The sequence below is a fragment of the Lissotriton vulgaris genome, chromosome 10 (assembly GCF_964263255.1).
Source record: "Lissotriton vulgaris chromosome 10, aLisVul1.2, whole genome shotgun sequence".
NCBI classification, from domain to species: domain Eukaryota; kingdom Metazoa; phylum Chordata; class Amphibia; order Caudata; family Salamandridae; genus Lissotriton; species Lissotriton vulgaris.
Window position 1 is genome coordinate 522,351,606 of NC_141698.1, and position 25,281 is coordinate 522,376,886.

General features: G+C 49.6%; 1 protein-coding gene across 2 annotated transcripts in view; it reads right to left on the reverse strand.

The window, feature by feature from the left end:
• Positions 1-25,281, reverse strand: part of USP7 (ubiquitin specific peptidase 7) — a 1,528,604-nt gene that overhangs the window by 524,789 nt on the left and 978,534 nt on the right. The gene's annotated exons all lie outside the window — the stretch shown is intronic.

Sequence of the window (25,281 nt, forward strand, 5' to 3'; positions counted from 1 at the left end):
TCCTGTGGAGGTAGCTGGTACAGAACAAGTTCCTGGGAGTGCTTGGATCATGTTAATAGCGTACTAGCATTAAGAATAATAGACTTGTGAGGCAAATTCTGGCCTCTTTACACTTCTGCCTGACCAAATTGAATCTGCAACCCACAACAGCTCGCATCATATCAGCAGAGGTCTGCTATGTATTAAGAATCACGAAGTCGTTTATCGGAAGATTTACTTGGGTTTTCTTATGTCCAGACGGGTTGGAATTATCACCAGCTTATAGGTCTGCACTTGCTTTCATCTTTTAATCTGTATAGAATTGAACTTCTATACAATACTATAGCGTGAGCATAGGAATTGCTTTCACATTTTAGGGACCTCTGTCCATTACTAGAGGGTTTTAGGGGTTCGCCCCTCACCTTTTGCGCAAAGTGTGCATTTTTGATTGGACAGAGTAGTATACCTAGATGCTACTCTGGGACATTTCCTGAAAACAAGTAAGTAAAATCGTTTTTGTTAGATTATGCAATTTTAAAGAATTTCTTCAGTTTCTTCTCAAACTCCACGCTTAGTAACTTCACAGAAAAACAGTCAATGTTATCTTAAGGAGGAAAATAGTGCTATCGATTTTGAGGTAAGTATTTGGTAGTGGGAGTTGAGGTTCAGGAGGTAGAGTCAGGGGTCCACTAGGGTCAAGGATGCACTCTAGATTCACCCTCAGGGGCACTAGGGCAGCCGGGTGCAGTGTGCTGAGGCCCAATGTTATCCAATGGGGGATAGGGAGCCCCCGGTTGGTGGCTGCTGACTTGCAGGCCGCTTTGCTGTGGAAGAAAAGCTCCTGCACGTTAGCTCAGGCCAAATGGGGAAACAAGGTAGAACCAAAGGTGCACCCTCAGCCGCACTAGGGCGGCCGGGTGCAGAGTGCATATTTCGACATCGGAAGCCCTGTTTGCAATGGAGAACCTCTGGTTTGGAAAGAAACTGCATGCTTGGGGACGAAGTTCTTCAGGGTGCGACCACCACTTCGAAAGGTAAGTTGGGAAGTTAGGGGTTGGTTAGGCACTGTTGGTTTGGGCACAGAAGGCCATAAGAGGTTGGGTGCAGGGGTGCCTTTTGGAGTTGGATCTTCTTACCAGTTCCTGGTCGCGGTTAGTGGGGCCTTTTGGATTTAGGCTGCAGGTGTCGGCTGGAGGCTTGAGGCTGGGCAGGGGTCGGCGGCTCTCTGGTCAGGATCGCAGGGTGACCCCCCTTGTGATGATTTATTCAATGTTTATGGGGGCACACCTAATAGAAGTCCAAAAAAAACAGTTTCGTTTGAGTATGTAGAAAAGTTCTTTATCTTTATCCATTCTTAAAATACAGATCACCAGATAATATACAAAAAGGTCAGCCAACGAGTTTCCTTTTGGTCCTGTCCACTTGGTTATTCTTGTATCGGTCTTTTGTCAGTGTAGTTTGTTTCTTCCCTTATAGGTAACCAAAAGGATGCAGTTTGGAAAAAGGGAATTACTTGACCCCACGCTACCAGAAAAGACCGCTGTGCCCTGAAGAAACTCCCTGGTAGGGAGTGAAACGCGTTGGCTGACCTTTTTGTATATTATCTGGTGATCTGTATTTTAAGAATGGATAAAGATAAATAAAGAACTTTTCTACATACTCAAACGAAACTGTTTTTTTGGACTTCTATTTGGTGCGCCCCCATAAACATTGAATAAATCATCTAACTGATCTGGAAAGCACAGCAACGTCAAACAGCAGTTGGGGTTGGCAGCACAAAGTATAAAAAAGGACTTATTTTGGAACTGGATTTTAGGTGCGGAGTTATAGGGTCCGCTGCTGCTTCTTGTGTGGATCTTCATCTGACCCCCCCTTGTGATGTTTGCCCACTCGAGCTCGGCCGTGTAACGGCGGGTGCAGAGTGGAACGGATCCACAGTGTCCCGCCGGAACCAGTGGTTTCAGATAAAAAATACAGTGTTCACAGAAGACAATGTTTGTGCTTGAAGGCAGGCAGGTCCTCCAGGGTTTGAGGTTGCTGGCTGCAGGATACACCGGGATTTAGTAGGAGTAGGTTCAAGGGGGAAACAGGCTAGTAGGGCTTGGGCCAAGTCCGTGGGAGTCTTACTCTTGTTAGTTCCTGTACGGCTGTTCGGTCCTTGTTGCAGGTTCTTGTCTGATGAAGCCAGGTTCAGGGGTGCCCCTAAATACAAGATTTAGGGGCATTACAGGTAGGTGAAAGGCAGGGACCAATAGGTACACCCGCTATTAGGCCACCCTCCAGTGGGAGGGGGGCATAAGCCTGTCCCTGGTTGGCCGAGTCCTCCCCATCTTCAAGATGGCGTGAACAGAGTTGTGCTTCACCTCGCCTCCCCCACCTGAGGGGTGGAGTTGGCAGAGGTGGGCACACCTTTCTTCCCTGTGAGAAAGTGCAGTCTTTCTTGCATTGGTATGCCCCCACTTTTTTCTGACTGCTGATGTGCTTTGACTGAGTGTGCCCTGGGCTCCTGCCAACCAGGTACCCAGGGCCTGTGTTCCTTCACTTAAAACTGTGTTGGAACAAACCCAATTGGCATCTCTGGCCACCTATCGGCCCCTAGTAAATGGTACCCAGGGCATGGTGACCAGAGAAGACCCCTAAGGGCTGCTGCACTTATTGTGCCACCCTTAGGGCCCTGTACCTTGGTACCCACACACTGCCTTCGGCAGGGTAAGTGCCTAGGTACAGAACTAAACAGTCGACATGGCACACATCCCTGTATGCCATGCCTAAAAACCCACTGCCCTGGCATACATCAGTCACCCCTCTAGCTGGGTGCCCTATGCCAGTGGTGTGGGCCCAGGTGCATGAGCCCCTGTGCCCCTACAGTACCCAGGGCCATTAATGGGCACTATAAGTGCAGTGATGCCATTAAGAGTATATGGTGCTGGGAGGTTGTTGTTACGGACTCCACAGTACCACAATGGCTACACTGAAGACTGACAAGCTTGGTACCAAACTTCTCAGCACATTAAACCCGCACTAATGCCAGTGTGCGGTTTAATGTAAAATGCACCAGAGGGCATCTTAGAGATAGATGCCTGCTGAAAACCTAACCTACAATCCACGTCTGGCTGAGTGGCTGCAGAGGCTGCCACACAGCAGAAATGTTGCTGGACCCCTGGGTAGGAGAGCCCCCGCTCTCCTGGGCCTGCAACAATGCACATCCTGGACGAGGTGCTAGGTCTCCTCCACCAGGATGGGCAGGGGGAAGCATCAAAGGCAGACCGCCTCTGTGAGCTTCTCCAGACCTTTTGCTGTTCCCAGCAACCAGCCCCCACCAGTCCTGCCCCCCACTCTGGCGGGAAGACTGTCGGGGAAAAACTACGTCAAGAAGGGGAGTGTGCCAGCCTGTGCCAACCAGAACCGTCAGGTGGGGGAGACTAGGTGAAGCACGACCCCGGGCTCCGGCCATTTTGAAGATGGGGAGCCCTGCCCAATCACAGCTAGGCTCTTGCCCCCTCCCACAGGAGAGGAGCAGGCTAGGGGGTGTACTCACACCAGGGCAGGGACTCAGTATTATGGGGCTCCCTGAACCTTCCTTCCCCGGGTCCCGATACGAAAAAAAGAAAGAAGAAGATCAAGAAGACCCGCTGTGCAGCTGCTAACAGGACGACAACAACTGACTTGGCCCCTGCCCTACCGGCCTGTCGATCCTGGAATCTGCTCCTGCTTAATCCCGGCGACTCCTGCAGACAGCAACTTCAGGACACCCGGAGGATCTGCCTGCCTTGAACCTCTTGAAGACTGGGACTCCCATCAGCAGAGGCTCTGCTGCAACAACCCACCTGGGGTCAACCAGGAAGCTCCGGACCAGTTCACTCTGCACCCACCGAGCCGGGGCCAGGCAAAACCGAACAAAGACCACGAGGACTTCCCTTCGGCAACTGGGACCCGAAGTCCAGTGCCCAAAGATCCTCCTCGACGAACCAACAGACGTCTGCAGACTCAGAACCAGGGGCCACCCCAACCGCGACCAGCCGAGAGTAAGCTTTTCCGAAACCCAAAGACACCCATGCACCCGGCGCCCTACAGCCCCCTGAGCCTCCCTGTGGGGTACCGACCTGTGCTCCAAGATCCCAACTTGCCTCTCGTAGTGCTGGTCACCCCTGGAGAGTCTCCGTCCCCGAGCATGCAGCCTTTGTTCCTTTTTGACCTTTCCTATTGGATAACATTGAGCGCCCAACGGCTCAAAAGCACCCTGCACCCAGCCGCCCGAATGCCACTGGCTGTGACCCCTGTGTCCTATCCTACTTCCACCCCCACCCCTTGCCCTGAGCAAATGACCAGGAGCCCAGCTCCCACAGCAGCGTGGCCTGCCAGCCAGCAGCCACCAAACGAAGGCCCCCTTCCCTCTTTGGATATCATTGGGCATAGCTACCTCCGCACCCGGTCGCCCCTGTGCCGCTGGGAGTGAACTAACTGTACTTATCTGACCCTGGGGGACCCCCGAGTCTATGCTCAGAACCTTAACTTCACCAACCAAGTACTCACCTGGAAACCGGTAATTTACTTACCTGCCATTGGATAACATAGAACATTTTTGAGTCAAAGTGTGAAGTTTTGAAATCTAAAAATATTCACATAAAATCAGCCAAAGTCCGAATTCCTAAGTACTCACCTGTGATCATGGGAGAAGCCAGTACTGTACCTTTCAGCCCAGTACTGAACCGCAAAAGTAATCCCTAGCGGGGTTACTAGTAATCTGTATTTTCTCCATAGGAACCCATTGTCTGCTTTTCTATTACATTTCTTCTGCCTACTTTTGAAAACTTGAAATATTCTTTAAAAATCACACGAAATACTGAAACGCAATTACCTGCCTGTTTTGAGTTAAGACCCAAGTGTGGCCCAGGGAGACCAGTCCTGGGTTGCAAAAGTAGCACGATCGTACTGTACCTGCAACCTGGATTTTCTTCCATTGAATAACATTGTCAGATTTCCATTGAAAAGTTTGTAAGTGTGAACTTTTTAAACAGCTTTATATTCATGAAAATTCACTACAGTAACTAAAAAGTTTTTGCTAATCTGGTTTCAGCTTAGACCCCAGGACTGAATCTAAGATCTAGTCCTGGGACTACTAAAGTAATCTATATAGTAATCAACTGTACTTACATGTGGAAAACCCATTGAACTCAATGCTAGTGTGTTTTAGGATTGTGTTGCTTACTATCAATACTGTATTAATTGCGTGCACAAATTTTAATGCTCCTTTGCAAAGTAATTACATGTGAACTCATAACAAGAAAAGTATATTTTTATAACTGTTGGTTCTAAAAATAAAACCCCTACATCTGTGGATATAAAAACAATTGGCCTGGAGTTCAGTCCTGGAGAGTATGAAACCTTTTGCTGACAGTGGTACAACAAATGCTTTACACTGTCCTCTGGTACTGCCTTACTGCTTGACCAAGCTACCACTTCGGAGAGTAAGGTTAGTTCTGACTTTAACCTCTGTTATACCTCTGGGGTCGGTGAAACCAAAAGGTGTTAAGAACAAGGAAAATAGAGACTCCGAGTCAGAAGAAGCTCCAAAGGGGCCAACAGAATTGGTCAATTTAACCATCAAAAAAGATGATATCTAGACTGAAATCAGAATGTGCAGCCAGCCCGAATGGGCTGCCAAACGCGATCTTTAAGCATGACACGGACCTGTGGTCAGAGACCCTAACGCCTCTATTTAACCAAATATACAAACCAGCAGAGCTCCCTGGCTCTTGGAAAGGCAGTATTATTCACAGGATATTCAAGCATGGAGACCACCGCAATCCCACAAACTTCAGACTGATATCATTAATAGACATGGAGGCCAAGCTTTACGCCTCTTGCATTCTACTTGAACTACAAGCCTGGATAGGAGACACAAATATAATCCCTAAATATCAAACCGGATTCAGGCTTTCGATGGGGTTAACGGAGAGCGCTTGTGGGGAAAACAAAGGAGCTGGGGGTTGCCAGACCAACTCTTAAAAGCCATCAAAGCAATACATCAACATACTTGGGTAAGAGTGAAACTGGAAAATGGAGGTAGTACAACCATGAGCATTCCAACGCATCAAGGCCTAAAACAAGGCTGCGTATTACACCCTTCTCTTTTGAATCTTTTTCTCTTCGACCTCGCAAGTGCGCTGGAAACAGTAGATAGCCACCCACCATCATTGGCCAACCACCCAATTCAATTCTTACAATATGCTGCTGATATTGTATTGCTGAGTAAAACACCAATCGGCTTACAAACAGCAATAAATAAATTAATATCTTACTTGGAACGGGAAAGGCTGGAACTAAATAAAGAGAAAACAAAAGTGGTCCGTCTAGTAGATCCGCAAAAACGAAAGTATAAATGGATGGCGCATGGCGCCACAGTGAACGAACAAGAGTCTTATAAGTACCTGGGAATAACAATATCAAAAGGTGTAAACCACAAGGACCACAAAACAGCATTACAAGCAAAAGCACAATCTTTAATCTTTGCGTACCGTTCCATAAAAGTACAAATGGATTGCCCCAACTATAAGCACCTATTAAAAGTAATGGCAGCCCAGATTATGCCCACTTTATCATATGGTCTAGTTACCTGGTGTGGCAAGGAGGCCGATCTTCTAAACGTCCTACAGATTAAAATCAACTAAGCGGTCTTCAATCTCCCAAAATCCGCCTCAGTTTCACAAGTCAGGCTCGAATTTGGACTGCAAAATCAGAAGTTCCGGAGCCTGAGCGGCTTCGTGAAACTCCGTTACAAACTTCGATCCGTAGACCCAGATACAATGGACTGGCTGAGCTGGGAGAAAATCAAGAATCGGGCGGACACCGTAAGGAATCTATCACTAACTAATGTCTCTTACAGATCTATCGTTACACAAGTAGTAACTTGTGCATCTGAAAGAAACACGTTAGTGATAGATTCCTTACCTTGGAATAGATACCCCAGCAATACCAACCATGGTGGTGGGTCTTCGAACCAATATCACACCAGAAAGTCCTGGAGGACGGAATGGCCAAAGAAGTCATCCTTCCGGACTTGACTGTCCAGGCAGTAGTCTCTTGCGAATGTTTGCAGCGAGGCCCACGTAGCTGTCTGCCAAATGTCCTGTAAGGGGACTCCTCGGCCCAAGGCAGCTGTTGTGGCCGTGGCTCGAGTGGAATGAGCCCGTAATCCAGCAGGGGCTCCTTTTTGGCCATGGAGTAAAATGCCTGAATACACACGATGATCCACCGCGAAATGGTCGTCTTGTGTACTGCCTTTCCCTTCTTCGCGCCCACATAACCAACAAAGAGTTGGTCATCCACCCGGAACTGGCGTGTACGGTCTAGGTAATAAGAGCGAACGTTTTGGGTCCAGACGGTGGAGCCTCTCTTCCTCTTTCGAGGGATGCGGAGGCGGAATGACTGCCCCATGTGGAAGGCTGTGACAACCTTGGGCAGAAAGGAAGGTTGTGTACGCAACACCACCTTGTCCGGATGAACAGAGAGGAAAGGAGGAGTAGAAGAAATAGCCTGGAGCTCACTCACTCTCCTGGCAGAGGTGATGGCAACCAGGAAAGCAGTCTTCAGGGTGAGAAGACGGAGAGGACAGTTGTGGAGCAGCTCAAAGGGAGCACACATTAGATAAGCGAGTACAAGATTCAAGTCCCACTGGGGCATCACAAAGGGAACAGGAGGGAACAGGTGTGTGATGCCCTTCAGAAATCAATTTACAATGGGGGACTTGAATAAGGAAGGTTGATCAGGCAGCCTTAGAAAGGCTGAAAGGGCAGAAAGGTAGCCCTTGATAGTGCCCAGAGCAGAGACCTGCTGGGCAAGAGAAAGAAGGAAGAGGAGAACCTCAGAAAGGGGTGCAGGGAGTGGATCCACAGCCTTTGCTGTGCACCAGGCCACAAATCTTTTCCACCTGCAGGCGTATACCGACTTTGTGGAGGGACGCCTGGCTGCCAGAATGATATCACAGACTTCGGGAGGCAAGTCAAATGGCTTCAACTGCTGCCGCTCAATCTCCAAGCTTGTAGGTGGAGACTGGACAGGTTCGGGTGCAGGACCGTCCCCTGCTGCTGCAACAGAAGGTCCTCCTGAAGAGGCAGACAAATCGGGGGATCGACTGACATGCTGAATAGCTCTGGATACCAGTATGTTCGTGCCCAGTCCGGAGCCACAAGGATAACCTGGGCCCGGTCGCGCCTGATCTTCAGCACTCTGGCCAGAATTGGTATAGGCGGAAAGGCGTACAATAGACAGCAACTCCACTAGCGACGAAAAGCGCCTCCGAGCGAGTGCCGCCTTGGAAATTCCAACGCGCAGAACAGATGACATTGCACGTTCTCTTCTGTGTCGAATAGATCTAACCAAGGCTCTCCCCATTGCTTAAAGAGGCCTTGCGCCACGTCCGAGTTCACAGACGCCATTCGTGATCCATCATGCACCGACGGCTGAGTTTGTCCGCCCTGGCATTCAGAGAGCCTGCCAGGTGTTAAACCACCAGGGTCACGCCCTGACGTTCCAGCCACTGCCAGAGGCGCAGAGCCTCCTGGCAAAGGGTCCACGACCGCACCCCGCCCTGTTTGTTGCAGTACCACATGGCGGTGGTTTTGTCCGTGAACACCTGCACTACACTCCCCCGGACAGAGGGGAGGAATGCCTTCAGTGCTAGACAATTGCCCGCAGCTTTAAAAAGGTTGATGTGGAGCCGGGACTCCGCCGGAGACCAGAGGCCTCTGATCTCCGCCTCTCCCATGTGGCCTCCCCAGCCCTGGAGGGACGCGTCCGTCACAACCACGTGCTCCGGGTGGGGTAGGGAGCGGGATCTGCCATTGACCCAATCGCGGTCCGTGAGCCACTTCTGCAGTTGTCTCGCAGTGCCCTCCGAGATCAAGACGTGGTCGGACAGGTTGCCCTGATGCTGGGCCCACTGAAACTTCAGGTCCCACTGCAGAGCCCGCATCCGCCACCGGGCGTGATGCACCAGAAGGATGCAGGAGGCAATCAGCCCCAGAAGCCGCAGCGTCAACCTGACCGAGACTCGGGATAACGGCTGAAAGATGGGAATCAGAGCCTGTATATACCGAACCCGCTGTTCGGGTGGGTAAACCCGAAACTGCGCCAGTCGAGAACCGCTCCGATGAAGAGGAGCTTCTGAGAGGGACACAGGTGCGACTTCGGCACATTGATGGAGAACCCCAGCAAATGCAGGAGGTCGGCCGTAGTCTGGAGGTGGCTGACGACTATCTAGGGCGATCCCGCCTTCAACAACCAGTCGTCTAGATAGGGGAAGATGGATACCCCTAACCTGCGCAGATGAGCTGCGACCACCGCCATCACCTTCGTGAACACCCGTGCGGCGCTGGTAAGGCCGAAGGGGAGAACGGTAAACTGAAAGTGCTCTTGGCCTACCGTGAACCGCAGGTAACGCCGGTGGGCCGGCAGGACGGGGATGTAGAAATAAGCGTCCTGCAAGTCCAACGCTACCAGCCAGTCTTCTGGGTCCAGGGCAGCTACGACCTGAGCCAAAGTCAGCATCTTGAACTTCTCCTTCCGGAGGAAGCCGTTGACGTTCCGAAGGTCCAAGTTAGGGCGTAGACCCCCTTTGCCCTTCTTGGGTACCAGAAAGTAGTGGGAGTAGCATCCACACCCTACTTCTGGCCCAGGAACGCTCTCGATGGCCCCTTTGGACAAGAGGGCCGTGACTTCCTCTTGCGGAAGTTGCAAGTGATCCCCCGACACGCGGTGGCATTGCGGTGGCATGGATGGAGGGGTCGCCTTGAAGGGGAGGGAGTAGCCCCTTCGGACGATCTGCAGCACCCACCTGTCCGATGAGATAGTGCGCCAGTGGGAGAGGTGATGGCGAACCCTGCCTCCCACAGGCGTCACATGGGCCTGAAAACTCGGAAGGTTTTGAGGCGGGTGCTGTGGAGGGAGGTGTGGACTGGCCTCGCCGTTGTCCCAGACGGCCGCCACGGCGGTTTCCACGGCCACCACCGCTCTGTTGTACATTCTGCGGCGCGTGGCTGGCAGCACGTGTGGGGGCGCCCCTTCCGTGGCCACGAAGGAGCGAAAGGCACCCGATTGCTGGCATGGGGCCGAGAGGCCCATGGACTAGGCCGTAGCCCTGGAGTCCTTAAAACGTTCCAGCGCATGGTCTGCCTTGTCGCCGAAGAGGTGACAGCCATCGAACGGCATGTCCAGGAGTGTAGCCTGGACATCAGCCGAGAAGTTGGCGGACCTCAACCAGGCGTGGCGGCGAACCGCCACCGTCATCGCCCTGCCCAGTGAGTTCGTTGTATCCAGCCCACACCGGATAGAATACCTCGCTGCATCTCGCCCCTCCGCAAGGGTTTGGGCGATTTTAGCCTGGACCTCCTCCGGACAACAGACCACAGCCCTAAGCTCACAGACGAGAACACCTTCTTCCTGAACTGTTCGTATCGCTTGGATTCCCTGTCGCGCGGGGCAGACGGGAATGCGTCTGGGAATTTGAGGCCTGGATGACCAGGCTATCGGGGGTGGGGTGGGTGGACAAAAAGCATGGGTCGCCCAGGGCCGGGCGGTAGCGTCTGGCCACGTTCCTATCCACACGCGGACCTGTGGCCGGCTTGGACCAAGTGCCCAGTCACAAGGCCTCATTGAACGGCAGCAGAGACTCGCTGGAGCTTGACTGCGGTTTGAGGACCTCAGTGAGGAGGTTAGTCCTCACGGCCGCGACGGGGAGCTCAAGGTTTAAGGCCTTGGCTGCCTTAGTCAACACTACGCTATATCTAGACCCCTCCTCCGAAGCCACAGTCGGAGGGGAGACAAATCCAGTGTCTGGCGATGTGTCAAGACCACTGGCCTCTCCAAGCTTGTATGTCCAGTCCTGTTGAGACTGGCACTCCCGTGCCAGAGGGTCCTCTGACCCCTCCCAATCTTCCTCGTCACCTGTGTCCTGCAAAACCGGATTAGTAGACAGCGCCTCCTCATGGAGATAAAAATCCCCAAAGGCCGACGGAATTGGCGCCGTTCCGGCGCCAGAGTCGGACCACAGGAAACATTGGGGACGGCGTCCACAGTGGGCACCGGGGGCGATACCTGTGGGGCCAGCGCCGAAGCACCCAATGGCGCCGAAGCACCCGACCCGCTAGGACCTCTTGTCGGGACCGTTGGGCTCGGAGTCGCCACGGATCGCGACTGAGGAGGGAGGGACCTCATGACCATGAGGTACTGCTCGATCTCCTCCGGCGTCGCGCCGTGCCCAGGGACCCAAAGGTGTGGGGCAGGCGGCGACGCTTGCGACTCCCGCGGAGCCCGTGGGGGGTGTCGCCCGAGCCTCCAGCCGCATCGTGCGAGCGTCTGGGTGGGCCGGAGGAACGATGACATCTCTCCGACCTCATGCCTCTAACCCGAGGACTTGGATCCCGACAACCGGTGTCCACTCCCGGAGCTGCGATGACTCTGCCCCCGCGACCTGTCCCTCAACCTCCCGCGGGACCGGGACCTGGAGCGGCGCCGACTGCCAGAGCTCGAGCCGCTTGCGGGACCGCTCCCGCCTAGCCTTCGATGTCAGGGCCCGGCAGTCGGAGCAGGTGCCGTCATCGTAATCGAGGCCTAAGGACTTCAGGCACCGGCGATGGGGGTCCGTCACCGACATCAGTCGGTCGCACTTCCAGCAGGGTTTGAACCCGGGCATCCCTACTGGCACCGATAGAGTCGAAGACTCTGAAAAAGAATGATCAAAAAGATCAAAAGTTTAGTCAAAAATGACTAGGGGTAGAGCTTCTTCGAATCTGCGCTAGCTGGCGCGAAAAAAAGAAGAACTGACGTCAGCGCGCATGGGCGGCGTCCAAGTACTCAGACTACGTCATTCCGGCAGACGACGTACGCGGAGCTGCAGACGACGCCCACCGACGCGCAGGGGTATTGCTACGCAAAAATGTCCGGATCCAGTCTGACGCCTGGGGATATTCTAAGGTAAGGAATCTATCACCAACGTGTCTCTTTCAGATGACGATTTTTGAAATCCATCTTTAACGAGCTAAACATTCGTTCCTGCAGACACGCAATCACAAGCTGGCTAGGAGGTGCCTCCATAATCCTGGCATGCCGTTGAGTCAAATTCCCGGCAGAAGCAAGAAAATGCTTAGGACAAATTGAGCAGGGGGAACAACAAGGTGTGGGCCATCAGGGACACCCTAATTTTAGGGTCTCACATGGAGAGCCCTAACAGACGTTGAACGGACTGAGTAGTGCCGAGGAAGTTTTATTTGACGAGAACCAATAATTCCAGAATTTTTATTAACCTTGCATTGTTATTTTATCATGCAAATTTTGTAACAATTTTAAATAATTATGCAATAAACCTTTTGACTTGACTCTGGGGTCGGTGGACTCTATACACACTGTACTCCATTCTAGTCCAGTATATATAGAGCCACCTTCTCACATTCCCCACTTGTTTTTCCCGCTGGTTGTCGAGCCCAAAATGGGGGTCAGAACAAGTGGGGACCAGTTGCTGAGAGCAAGTGGCCTGGGGAAACTCACAAAGGCGGCAAGCCTTTGAAGCTTCCCCTTCCTGCACCCTGACCAACCTGGGGAAGGAGGCTTCGCACCTCGTTCCAGGATGTGCATTATTTCAGGCCCCAGAGAGCAGCAGGCTCTAGACCCAGGGGTCCAGAAACATGGCTGGTGGTGGCAGCTGAAAGAAGCCATTCAGCCTGGACGCTAGTGGTAGGTTAGTTTTCAGGGGGCATCTCTAAGATGCCCTCTGTGTGTATGTTTCATTAAATCCCACACTGGCATCAGTGTGGGTTTAATGTATTGAGAAGTTTGATACCAAACTTCTCAGCTTTCAGTGTAGCCATTGTCGTGCTGTGGAGTTCGTAATGACAAGCTCTCACCACCATATGCTCTTAATGGCAGCACTGCACTTACAATGTCCAAGAATGGACTTGGACACTGTAGGGGTACAGAGCTCATGCATCTGTACCCTCGCCACTGGTATAGTGCACCAAGCTAGAGGGGTGACTGATCTGTGCCGGGGCAGTGGGTTGTAGGTATGGCACACAGGGATGTGTGCCATGCAGACACTTCACTTTGTTCTGCACCAAGACATGCAGCCTGCAAAGGCAGTGTGTGAGTGTCAGGGTACAGGAACGTTAAGGGTGTCACAATAAGTGCTGCAGCAATTAGAGGCCTCCTCTGTTCACATTGCCCTGGGTACCTGTCGAACAATTTACCAGAGCTGATCTGTGGCGAGAGATACCAAATGAGTTGAGGCTTCAATGTTTTGGGAAAAGAGCATAGGCCCCGGGTACCTGATTAGTAGGAGCCCAGGGCACACAAAGTACATCCGTAATTCAGCAAAAAGTGGGGGTAATTATGCAGAAAGAGGGCACTTTTTCACACTTCTCGCCTCTGAGACATGTTTATCAACTGTGTGAACTTGAACCTATGTCGCTAAACAGATTTTAGTCATGGGAATGAAAGCTGCTTTAGTCAGCACCTTTAACTCACTTGCCACAGGAACTGTTCAGAAAGTGAACAATTCTCAACTGACAACTAAGAAGGGGGACAAATGCAGAACCAAACACGTTACTTCCCTTCAGTACCACCGTATCTGGTAGTGACTATTAATCAGCAGATTCCTGATCCTATAACAGCCTGGGGAATACTTAAAAGGTAAGTAATCTGCAGCTAGAAGTCTCGATCAGTAACACATTTCTAGTCCCGTCAGGGCACGATCCAAAGTATTGAATCCCTTTAAAAAAAGATAGATTTGAAAAGGGGTGGCTGGTCAGGAACTTTGAAAAGCAAAATAGAGACAAGGGTTCAATATATACCTTGACAGTGCCTAACAGCCTTGCGGTGCCAGCCAGATCTTGGAGCAGAGGACCTCAGGAGAGGGGAGCCATCAATGTAATATGTTCTGCACACCAGGTGAGTAATTTACTCCATAAAGATCTATAAATGTTGTCTGATGGGGGATGGAAGGAGCTCAGGTGCACTTTTTTATTAACACCACAAGAAGGTGAAGGCTCTGGGTAATCTGGTGCAGTATCTACCTGTAGTAGGCAGACTTAGTATATGGTGCACACTTAATTGAAGCACCCTGCACTAAAACAGACAACCCTTATGTTGATTTTAGTGGTCTAAGACAACCTTTAAAAGCTCCTTAAGTGGTGACTGTGGAGAGCAGCCTTCAGGCTTATTCCAGAAGGAGCGTAAAGCAGCTTGCTTTAACCAGTACAAATGATCAAGTGTAGGTAAAGTGAAAAAGAGCCACACAGTGTAGTTATACAAGGATATTGTTACTTGCCCTTTAAGCATCTGTTCTTGGCTTGTAGAGCTGTAGATTCACATGCTTTGCATACTCCTGCCATCTAGTGTTGGGTCCGGATGTTTGCAAGAGTTTCTTCCAAAAAGTCATTAAAGTCACAAGGTAAGGTGACTCCTCCTTTCGGTGATGGTGCGCATGGGCATCGCCTCCATTGCTAGATTGTTTTCCGGCAGAGGGTGAAAATGAAGTAAAGTATAGAATAGAGATGTCCATGCTTAAGAATGTAAACTGAGAACTACAACTACAGGGGAGGAGGGTGGGCCCATGTCAATCTACAGCTCTACATGCCAATAACAAATGCTTACTGGGTTAGTAACATTATCCTTTTGAGGCATATGAGCTGTAGATCACATGCTTTGAATAGGCTATGTAGCAGTAAACTCCCAAAGCGGTGGCTAACCTGTACTGGTTGTAGTTATTTGAAACAGTTATTAGTACAGCTTGGCCTACATTTGCTTCTTGTTTTGCAGACACATCTACGCAATAGTGTTTGATGAATATGTGCGGTGCAGACCATGTTGCTGCCTTACAGATGCTAGCTAGGGGAATAGTCCCAAAGAAGGCCATCGTAGCTCCTATTTTGCCAGTGGAATGCGCTCTAGGAGGTATAAGTCATTTTAGCCTTGGCATAACATATTTGGATACATTTTACAGTCAATCTTCCAATACCTGACTTAGAAATGGAATTGCCTTTGTGTGGTGGAGAAAAGGTAACAAATAGCAGCTTCGTTTTCCGAAATTCTTTGGTTCTTTCTATGTAATATAGTATAGCTCTTCTAACATCAAGTGGGTTTAGAGCTCGTTCTGCTACAGAATCAGGTAGAGGAAAGAACACAGGTAACTAAACGGATTAATGTGAAAGGCAGAAACTCCATCAGGGTGAAAATTAGGATTGGTTTGAAGTACTACCCTGTCTTTGTGAAGTTCAAATAAAGGATCTTGTATAGATAATGTCTGAAGTTCGCCAACTCTCCTTAGTGAGCTTATTGCTATGAGGAAAGCAACCCTCCGTGAGAGGATTTCTAACTGACATTTGTGCATCTTTGCTATTGTGCGGAGCTTTACTTCTCCAGTAGCAGAGGCCTCTTCAACGCCTACCTCCCCCAGTTGGTGTGAAAAGCTGTCCACTTTTTTTATTGAGAAAATTCAAAAAATACAGGCCAGCCTTAAGATACCTGCCCCTACCAATCTATCTACTACCGGGATATTTCAGGATAATATCGAGCCTACCCAGTTTCTTTCTGGATTTGATAGAGTGGAAGTGAAGGATGTGGCTGCCATCCTTAAATCCCTTAAGTCAGGATCCCCAACAGATCCTTGCCCTGCTAGGGTCCTCAGTGGGGTGGCTGATGTAGTCGCTCCTATAGTAGCGACTTTGATTAATGAGTCTCTGCAATTAGGTGCGATGCTCCCCAGTGGAAACACGCCAAACTTCTCCCCCTAATCAAAAAGCCTACGGCTGATCCAATGCTCCCCTCAAACTATCGTCCCATTTCTCTTCTCCCAGCTCTTGCTAAAGTCTGCGAGAAGGTGGCGTTTAGACAACTGGAGAGATTTGTGGAAACCTCAAGGGCTCTACACCCTGCCCAATCTGGTTTCAGATCATCCTTTAGCACAGAGACAGCGCTTATAGAGGTCTCGGAGGCTATCAAAGAATGTCTTGATGGAGGCGGCAGACGGCTCTAATTTTATTGGACCTCTCTGCCGCGTTCGATACTGTTCCCCCATCTCAAACTCCTCTCCAGGTTGTTGGACATCGGGATAGCAGACGTGGCGCTTAGTTGGGTGGAATCATTTCTTCAAGATAGTTTCCAACAAGTATGGCTGCCTCCATTCCACTCGTTTAATAACAGAGTGGAAACTGGGGTCCCACAGGGCTCTACACTCAGCCCTCTACTCTTCAACGTTTATATGACCCCCCGATCTATCTGGCAGAAAAGTTGGGTGCTAAAATTATGGCCTACGCCGACGACACCCAACTTCTTTTTACCTGGAAAGGGGATGATTTACAGACTGAGAAAGTCCAGCACTGTCGGTCGTCTGTATTTGACTGGCTGGCCCAGGCCAGTCTGAAATGTAATGAGGAGAAATTCGAAATACTCCTCTACGGACAATTCCCTATAGGCTTCAAAGAATCGTTGTGGCCCACAGGATCACCCTGCCCAAAGGGTGACTGCGGTATAGCAAAAACTTAGGGATTTGGTTTGGGGCGGATATGTGCTTCCGAGAACAGATCACAAGATTGGCGGGCACCTGTTTTGGCACCCTTACAACCCTAAGGACATTTTTCCTCTCCTCCCTCGAACTGCCAGAGAGGCTGTGGCCAGGGCTCTCATACTCTCGAGCCTGGACTACACCAATGCTCTGTATATTGGCTCTCCGGAGTTTCTTTTAAGGAAACTGCAGGTGGTACAAACGCGGCGGTTAGGCTCCTTTTCGACATCCCTAGGAGACTAAGTGTCCGCAAACAACTGTGTGACCTCCATTGGCTCCTGGTGCACCAAAGAGTATGTTTCAAGGCCCTGGTCTTGGCCCATAAAGCCCTCCATGGCCCCTGTCCAGCCTATTTGAGGGCCAGGTTTATGTTCTATCAGCCAGTGCGTCAATTACGCTCAGCATCACTTAGACGCCTGGTTATCCCTAGGTTCCGGAAAACTCGCCTAGGGGGCAGATCCCTGGCGGTCAGAGCGGCTAATTTGTGGAACGCTCTACCAGACCAACTATGACACACTTCGGATCTGACCAGTTTTAAAAGACTATTGAAACATCTGTTTAAACAAGCTTTTTAGATTTCGGATACAAGCGGTCTTTGTTTCCTCTACGCGCAAGGACAGTCTCGACTAGCAGTGTGCAATACAAATCAGCCTATAACATAACATTGGTTCAAAAGGTGGGCTCATTAGCCTTGTAAGGGCTATGTGTAAGATCTACTCTGATGCAGGTGGAACTCTTGGTGTTATCACCATTTTTAATGCTTAAATGAAGGCTTTAATCACTGGTACTCTGAATAGAGATAAGTGTTGTCGATTTTGAAGGTATGCATCTACTGCTGCTAGGTGTAAACAAATGGATGTGTAAGCCAATCCAGATTGTTGTAAGTGCAACAGATAAATGATGTTCTGTACAGAAACACGTGGATTGATATTATTGTCATTACATTAGATACACGCAGTGCTTAATTTGTAAAATATGAAATGCAGGTGCTGAAATGTTTGTCGGAGGCCAAACCCCCTTTCCTTGGCTCCACCCACTTCCTCCACTGGCTCCGCCCACTTACTATATTAGCACCACCCACATCTTCAACTGGCACTGTTAAAAGTCAGATGTAATATACCCGAATTTCAGCAAGGGAGCCTTCCTCATAGTAAGGTTTGATAGGAGGTTCCCCTGCCTGTGAACATTTTGAAAACGATTAATTCAAAAGTGCATTTTGGCGCCCCACAAGACCACCCCTCACACACATTCCCTCAGTACCACCCTTTAACACTGCCCTTGGCTTCAAGTCTCCATAACCACGGTCATCAATTAATTTAGTTTTATAGCGCCTCTCATACCAATGTAAGGTGTCAGAGCACTTTGCATCATTCACACATTGCATAGATACAATACTACGTGCGTAAATCAGTATAAATGGAATGTTACATCAGACAGGACTACAAGGTATAGGAGTCACATGTCATCCATGATTGTCATTGTAGGCAATATATTTTAAGAGTTCGAAGTCTGGAAAAGCGCAAATTCAGAATTTAAAACATACAGCATTGGTCGGGGTTCTCTTCAATAAAAATTAATTTATTTTCTACCCGAATTAACCCTTTTTGCAAGATTAGGATAATGAAAGATTGGGCCAAAAAACATATAGCTCTAATATATAAATTGCCGTTTGCATGCAGTTCTTTGATGACAGACTTGTTAATAGCTTGCTGTTCTCTGATAGGATTTTAACTTGCAAACTGCAAATAACAAAAAGGATCTCTCTGACAGAATCAGTAACACACACTGACCTATTTTACATTATATGCACTTTTTGATATGCATGGTAAACATTCTTTGCAGCAGGTAGGTATATAATAACGCTGTATTACCTTTCAAGCAGTCACAACTTCCCCAGACAAAACACCTGTATCTCTCCAGGAAGACTATTTATCACCAGAGTTCTCTTATCGCAACATTTTAATTTATGCCTGAATATTACTGGAGCCCAGGAACTCGGCAGCAGCTGCTTTTAAAATAAGAATATACTGCCAAACTGACTCGGATTCACTGCGGTGCTAGTGCAGACAAAGTCTGCAGCCTTACTTAGGCTGCTGCGCAGCTTTATTTTTTTTTCAACAAATGAAGCCTGCTCAGTACTGGGCTCTGCTGCCAGGCCCTGTCTGCCACTTCACCTCCTGAAGGCCTGAACATGAATGGTCAATGGCCACGATTCCGAATGCAACCCCGACACTGAATCCATCATCCAGGCAGCTTGGGCCGGCCCGCTGCCTCAACTGCGTAACATGACTCAGACATTATCAAACTTAAGGGCCGCGGGCCCGCAGCCCCTCATCATGATCAGAGACAGTCACTACTGCATCAATAAGTGTGAGAAGTTGGCCTGATATGCAGTGCTCACTATTCTAGTGAACACTATGTATCAGTCCAGCAACCCTTATTGATGATTGGTTGTAAGTCAACCTTATAGACCAGCTATCCTAGTAGAGTGGATACGAGCAGTCTAAGGCTAAAGACTCGAGAGGGCGTGTTAAGCCAGCTGTTATACCACACATATACCCCTTGAACACCAAGTGAAAGGACACCACACAAGTGTTATGAAAATAAACAGTGTATTTATTAGAATCACAACAGCCCTGTACTCTTTATGAGGACAGGGTACTAAGCACAAAACAAAACTCTTACGAAAATACTTAAGTTAGCACAGTATATACAAATGCCCGAGGGGCACGGAAAACCATATACTCTGAAAGTGGAATGCGAAATTACTAGCAGGTAAGTACAGTACTAATAGGCTTTGGAATCGCTAGGTCTTGACTATAGAATCGTTAGATTACTTCCAGGAGGCCCAGGGGACTCGGGTGCAGAGTGTGCACTCTCACGCGGGATGCGGGACAAAGTCTATGGTAGCTAGATTTCACAGAGTTAGTGTTCTCGGGCGAACCCGACCTGGTAGGAGGAAAACGAAAGTGGATTCTGACCCTTGGATAGTGAGGCTATGCTGGGGCACCGAAATGCTGAAGTTACCTAGCCCAGGGGCTGCAGCTGCATAGGTCTCAAAAGACGTCGGGAATCCTCGTAGACGGACCAGGAGCCTTGAAGAAAGATGCTGGCAGGCGACCAGTGAAGAGAGTTCGAAGTGATCCAAGCCTGGATCTTGAAGATGGACGATACCTGAAAGCAGAGTGGACCAAGTTCGAGACTACTAGCCAGTAGTCAGGTGGCACCAGGAGGGCACCGGATGGTAGTCACCTCGACTAGGTGAGTGGGCGACTCTGGGCTCTGCAGATCTCACGGACCAGGAGGCGTTGTCGGCGACCAGGATGGAGGAGCGAGCTGTCCCACGATGGATGAAGTTGTCGGCGTCGCTGGACCCAGGATTGGGCAACAAAGCCTTGGCAAATTCAAGCCCACGATGTGGGCCTAAAATGGCGTGTTGCGTGGACCAGGAGGGTCCGGGGTGCTCCTCTTTTGGAAGGGAGCAAGGGCCAGTCTGGAGCAACCAGACCAGCAGCAGTGATGTCGTCGGGCGTCGTGAAGAAGGCCACAAGCCAGCGGGCTAGTAGCCAAACAACGCGGTGAGCAGCAAAAAGCAGAAGGGCCCCACGCAGATCGTGGAGATGCTGGAGGGCTGATCTTCAGTGCTGGAGCTGCTCAGGGTCGGGGCTTCTCGGACCCCAAAGCACTCGCCAGTGGATTACTCGGCGGGCTTGCTGTAAAGAAGTTGTGCAGTCTTGAAGATGGCCGGTCCCTCGAGGTCTTGTCGCACTCACGGTTCTCAGCTTGGCTGTAGAGGTGAGTAGAGGTCAGAGGTGCCAGGAAAGCCGGTTCTCGTCGAGCTGGGCAGTCGGATTCCGGAGGAAGGACTTGCAGCAGACCGCAGTGTTCTTAAGATGGTGCCTGCGGATGCAGGGTGACTACTCCTTAGCCACAATGGAGAATCTTGAAGAAGAAATCTTGAAGTCCTTTCGCAGAAAGTCGTGTCTTGATTCCAAAGATTATCTAATTTGAACAGGGGGCCCGCTCCTATCTTTATACTAAGAAAAGGGGCTGACCCGGTGACTAGGTCCTGCCTATGGGTGGGACTAGGAGGGAGGGAGTTACACCCCTCTCCCATGCCAGACTTCCCCCAGGCCAGGGGCTGGTGTGCCCCTGGAACTGGTTCTGGCCGGCCTATGCGTAGTGAGCACCGGGGTGCCACTCAGCAGTCATCTTCCTGTAAAGCCCTGCCTACCCAGGATACACAAAACCCTGTCTGGGATGGTGCTAGCACCGCCCCGGAAAAAAAAAACCTTTTGTCCAGGCTCTCCTCGCTGGAAGGACTCCCAGCAGCAGGAGGTCAGACTCGTGTCTGTGGTGGCAGCATCCATTTTGTGGAGCTGAGGCTTCGTTTAACTTTAACCGGGGTTCACAGTTACCTACATGTCGTGTCCCTCTAGAAGGGTGGAATGCTAACCCCGTCGCCAGAATTGGCGAGGGGTTAGTATTCCAATTCGTATGACACCTTACTCGACATGTTTTGATAAAGCAATACCAAAGATAGCATTTAACCGCGAGGATTATAATGCACTTAAGAGTATATGGTATGCGTTGTCATGGAACAGCTATTAGGACTTGGTTCCGCAAGCTGCAAACGGGCTCAGCTCATGCCAGAGCACCATTTCACACGATTCCAAGCACTCTGCCTTCAGGATTGTCAAGGCCTGCCATAGGAGTGACTGATAGGAATCGGTGTGTCCATTTTTAGGGTTAGATATAGGTATACTATATCTATAGCAAAGGGTGATTACACGACTTTGCCCTAGCTGTCATGCAGCCAGTTGTGTCAAATTTAGGAGGCCAGCCAGGGGTGGCATAATATATGCTGCAGCCCCTGGTAGGCCCTGGGTACACCTATGCCCTGAGTTACAGGGTCTGATAAGGTGGCCCAGTACCAATTGGTAAATGCACCTAGGGTACATGTTATAATTTAGAGAGAGAACAGCCAGGCTGTGGGTCTGATTGGCAGGCCCACAGCCAGAGAAAGTCGTAAACCAGTGAAACAAAAGCAAAAAATCTGGGTGATCATAGGATTGCAGACCCTACTCTCCTACAATAAGTATAAAAAAAAAACAATCATGCCGCCTGCCAGGCCCTGCCTCAACTGCGCAGCGCCAGCTTTATTTTTAAGGTAACTCATTATGATTAGGCCACCTGCCGCATCCCGACTACTACCTCAGGACCATGCTTCACCTGGTGGCGCTTAACTCCATGTACCCTCCACTGAGTCCACTGCACTGACTGACCTTAATGCGGGAAACGCAGTCCGTCCAGGACAGGTCCTGCTACTTGGAACTGCGGCTGGCCACGGTGAATCGGACGGTGGTGGTTATGATCCTGAGGCAGGCAGTGCGTGTATGCTGGGGTGGGGTGTGGCAAAGCAGCAAATGCGCGCGCAGCAATGTGAAAAGATCTGCGCACGCTGCTTGCCGCGCACAGCCCCAACCCCCGCAGATTTGCTGAGCCTGGCCCTGGCTGAAGAACCGAAACGGATTCGGGGACGAATCAGTCACTGCACCAGTCACGTCAAGGTCACCATTCAGTGAGTGAAGTTCTTGACATGATGGTAAAGTGACAGCAGCACTTATGTACGGACGTTTACAGCAGCACACCACACGCTCTCTGTGTCAGTGGCAGTGCTAATCATCAATTACTGACGACATGCGGTGCTTGCATGACTTCACTGTACTGTAGACCCGGCCCTAATAATTAAGTGCCGGTGCGAAGCACGGGCAAGCCCAGGCACAAATTAAGCACTGGATACACGGTTCCATTTTGCTGCTTAACATGCTCTAGTAGTAGGCTTTCTAGCCTCTTTGAGAATATTCAAAATTCTGGTAGTAGCTGTAAATATCCAAACTGACTTCAGGAGCCAAATCGCTATGTTGAGTTCTTTGGGATTTGGATGTCTGATTTCTCTATGGCTCTGAGTGAGGAGATGTAGCTTTTGATGTGGAACCACTGACAGTTTTAACAGGGTGGAATACCAAGGTTCACAAGCCCATGTGGGGGCTACTAAGATTAGTGTGAGGGATGTTTTTCTGAGCTTTCGAAACAATGGGATTAGTGGGAGAGGCAGAAAAGCGTAGGCAAATATCCCTTTCCAATTTATCCATAGAGCATTGCCTTTGGAGAGATGGTATGGGAACCTGGATGCAAAATTTGGGCATTTTGTGTTGTGTACTGTGGCAAAGATCTATCTGTGGAAATCCCCATTGTTGAAAGTGGGGAAGAAGAACTTGGGGATGAAGTTCCACTCGTGAACCTGCTGCCGGTGTCTGCTGAGCAGGTCGGCAATTTGATGGTCTACTGCTAGGTGATAAACTCTTTGATGAATTGCCCAATTCCAAATGCTTTGTGAAAGGCAGGACAGCTGGAGAGTGCATGTCTCTCCCTGTTTCTGTAGACAGTACATCACTGTCAGGTTCTCTGTGTGGACTAGGAGAGTTTCGTCTAGAAGGTGAGTGTGAAAAGCTTGGAGTGCAGGGAAAACCTCTAAAAGTTACAGGTAGTGGATGTGTAGACATTTGGGATTGTCTGACCACAGCCCTTGTACTGTGTGATGTTGGAGAAGGGCACCCCAACCAATTAAAGTTTATCTGCTGTCAATACAGTCTGAGGTATCGGGTCTATGGCCACCCTTTTGATAAGTTTTGATGGTTTCACCACTGTAGAGAGATGGGTGAGGCTGTCTATCAACACTAGATCGGTTAATTGACCCAGTGACCGATTCCACTGACTCACTAGACATTCTTGAAGAGGACGCATATGAAGCCTTGCATGAAGGACGATTGCAGTGTAGGATGCAATCATTCCCAGCAGTTGCATAAAAACTCTGACTGGTAATGTTTGATTGGGTTGAAATTGTAGTATTGTGGACTGAATATTGTGAATCCTGGCTAAATTGCGAGGATAGAGCTTTGAGTGTCAAGAAAACTCCTAGATAAGACTGCACTTGTGCAGGGCACACGTGACATTTCTGTGCATTGATTGTACAAACTGATGCAGTAGTGTGTAGTATACAGTTCTGGTTGGTGCCTGCTTTGATAAGCCAGTCATCTAGGTAAGAGGAGACCTGGATACACAGTCGCATGAGATGACCAGCTATTGCTAGACATTTGGTGAACACTCTGGGGGCAGTGGTGACGCCAAATGGAAGTACCTTGAACTGGTAAGGTTTGCCTCCTATCACAAATCTGAGGCATTTGCGATGAGCTGGATGAATTGTAAAGAGAAATTAGGCATATTTTAGATCTAGAGTAGACAAAGTCTCAGTGCTCTAAAAGGGTAAGTACTTGTTCAAGAGTCACCATGTGAAAGTGCTCTGATATGCATTTGTTTAACTCAGATCTAGAATAGGTATTAATGAGCCGTCCTTAATGGGAATCAGAAAGTGAAAAATCAAACCCCTGATACTGAAGTGGGACTCGTTCTATAGCCCCTTTGAGTAATAGTGATTGCCCCTCTAGTTAAAGCAAGTGCCAGTGGTCTGTTGACAGTTATAGAGGTGGAATGTTTGGAGGGATGTTGGTAAGCTCCAGGCAAAAACCATATTGGATTATGGGCGAGTTAGCAAAGGTCCAGGGATTCTAAGGCTTGAACAACGCTTAAATAAGCTGTATTTGTAGGTGAATGGAGACACACTCGAAGCTCTGGACCTCTTGGGCTTCATGTAGAGAAACAGGTTTGAGAAGTGGTGAGTGTGTACTCCATAGAAAATCACAAGAGTTTTTATCAGGATTAATATCCGTTCTTTCAAGTTGTGGTACAGAGGACAGAACTATTTCTGATTGCAGTAGGATATCTTTATTATTTTTTGCAGAGCATGGACAGCCGACACGTGTTTCGCCCCCTCTTGGCGATTTGCGCCGGGGCTTTCTCAAGGCTAATTTTACATTTATGGCGTAAATTATTTTGATTTCAAATTTTTTCAGTGTCCAAGATACAGTAAGTTCAATTTTCCAGGAGCAGAAATTCTTTTGTTAGGCTGTTGCCGTATTGGGTCCCTGCTCCTAGTCCTCCATCGTCACGGTAGTTCTCGGGTTGAATCCCAGGGTTCAACCCGAGAACTACCGTGACGATGGAGGACTAGGAGCAGGGCCAGAAAGGAAGAGCAATGACAATTCACCCTCAGCATGAAGGATCTCCTAAAAAGAACTGAGGGTCGAGACCCAGCCAAGGGACCTCAACGCCAAGGACTGCGAGAATCAGAAGTGCAAGCCATACAAGGAAGCAGAGCACGAACTAACCACACATTGGAGACCAAGTACAGGGGCGCAGAAGTGCCCAGGAATTCATCAACCAATCACCAAAAATGGGGGAAATGGAGCAACAAAAAGGCGACCAACAACAAGGGGAGCATCCCCCTAGGAAGGGAGAAAACGGCACTCAGAGGACAGCCGCCCAGAGGCAGGCGAGTGCGGAAGACCAAGAACGGTCCTAGCAGAAACTCGGAGGAAGGACGGGTTGTGAAGGAATCTGCGGCTAGAATCATCTCTACCAGATACATACTTACCGAAGGTAAGTAACTCTTACATCTGCTAGAGACGACTAGCCGCAGATTCCTTAACGTAGAATAGATACCCTAGCCAAACCTAAAGTGGAGAGGACCCCCCTCAGCCTGGAAGAATACAGGGCCCGAGTCATAGGGGCAGGGAGAAACCCAGTCCCCCTTCAGGCAGAAGAGGACCTCACCAGCTCAAAAGAACACA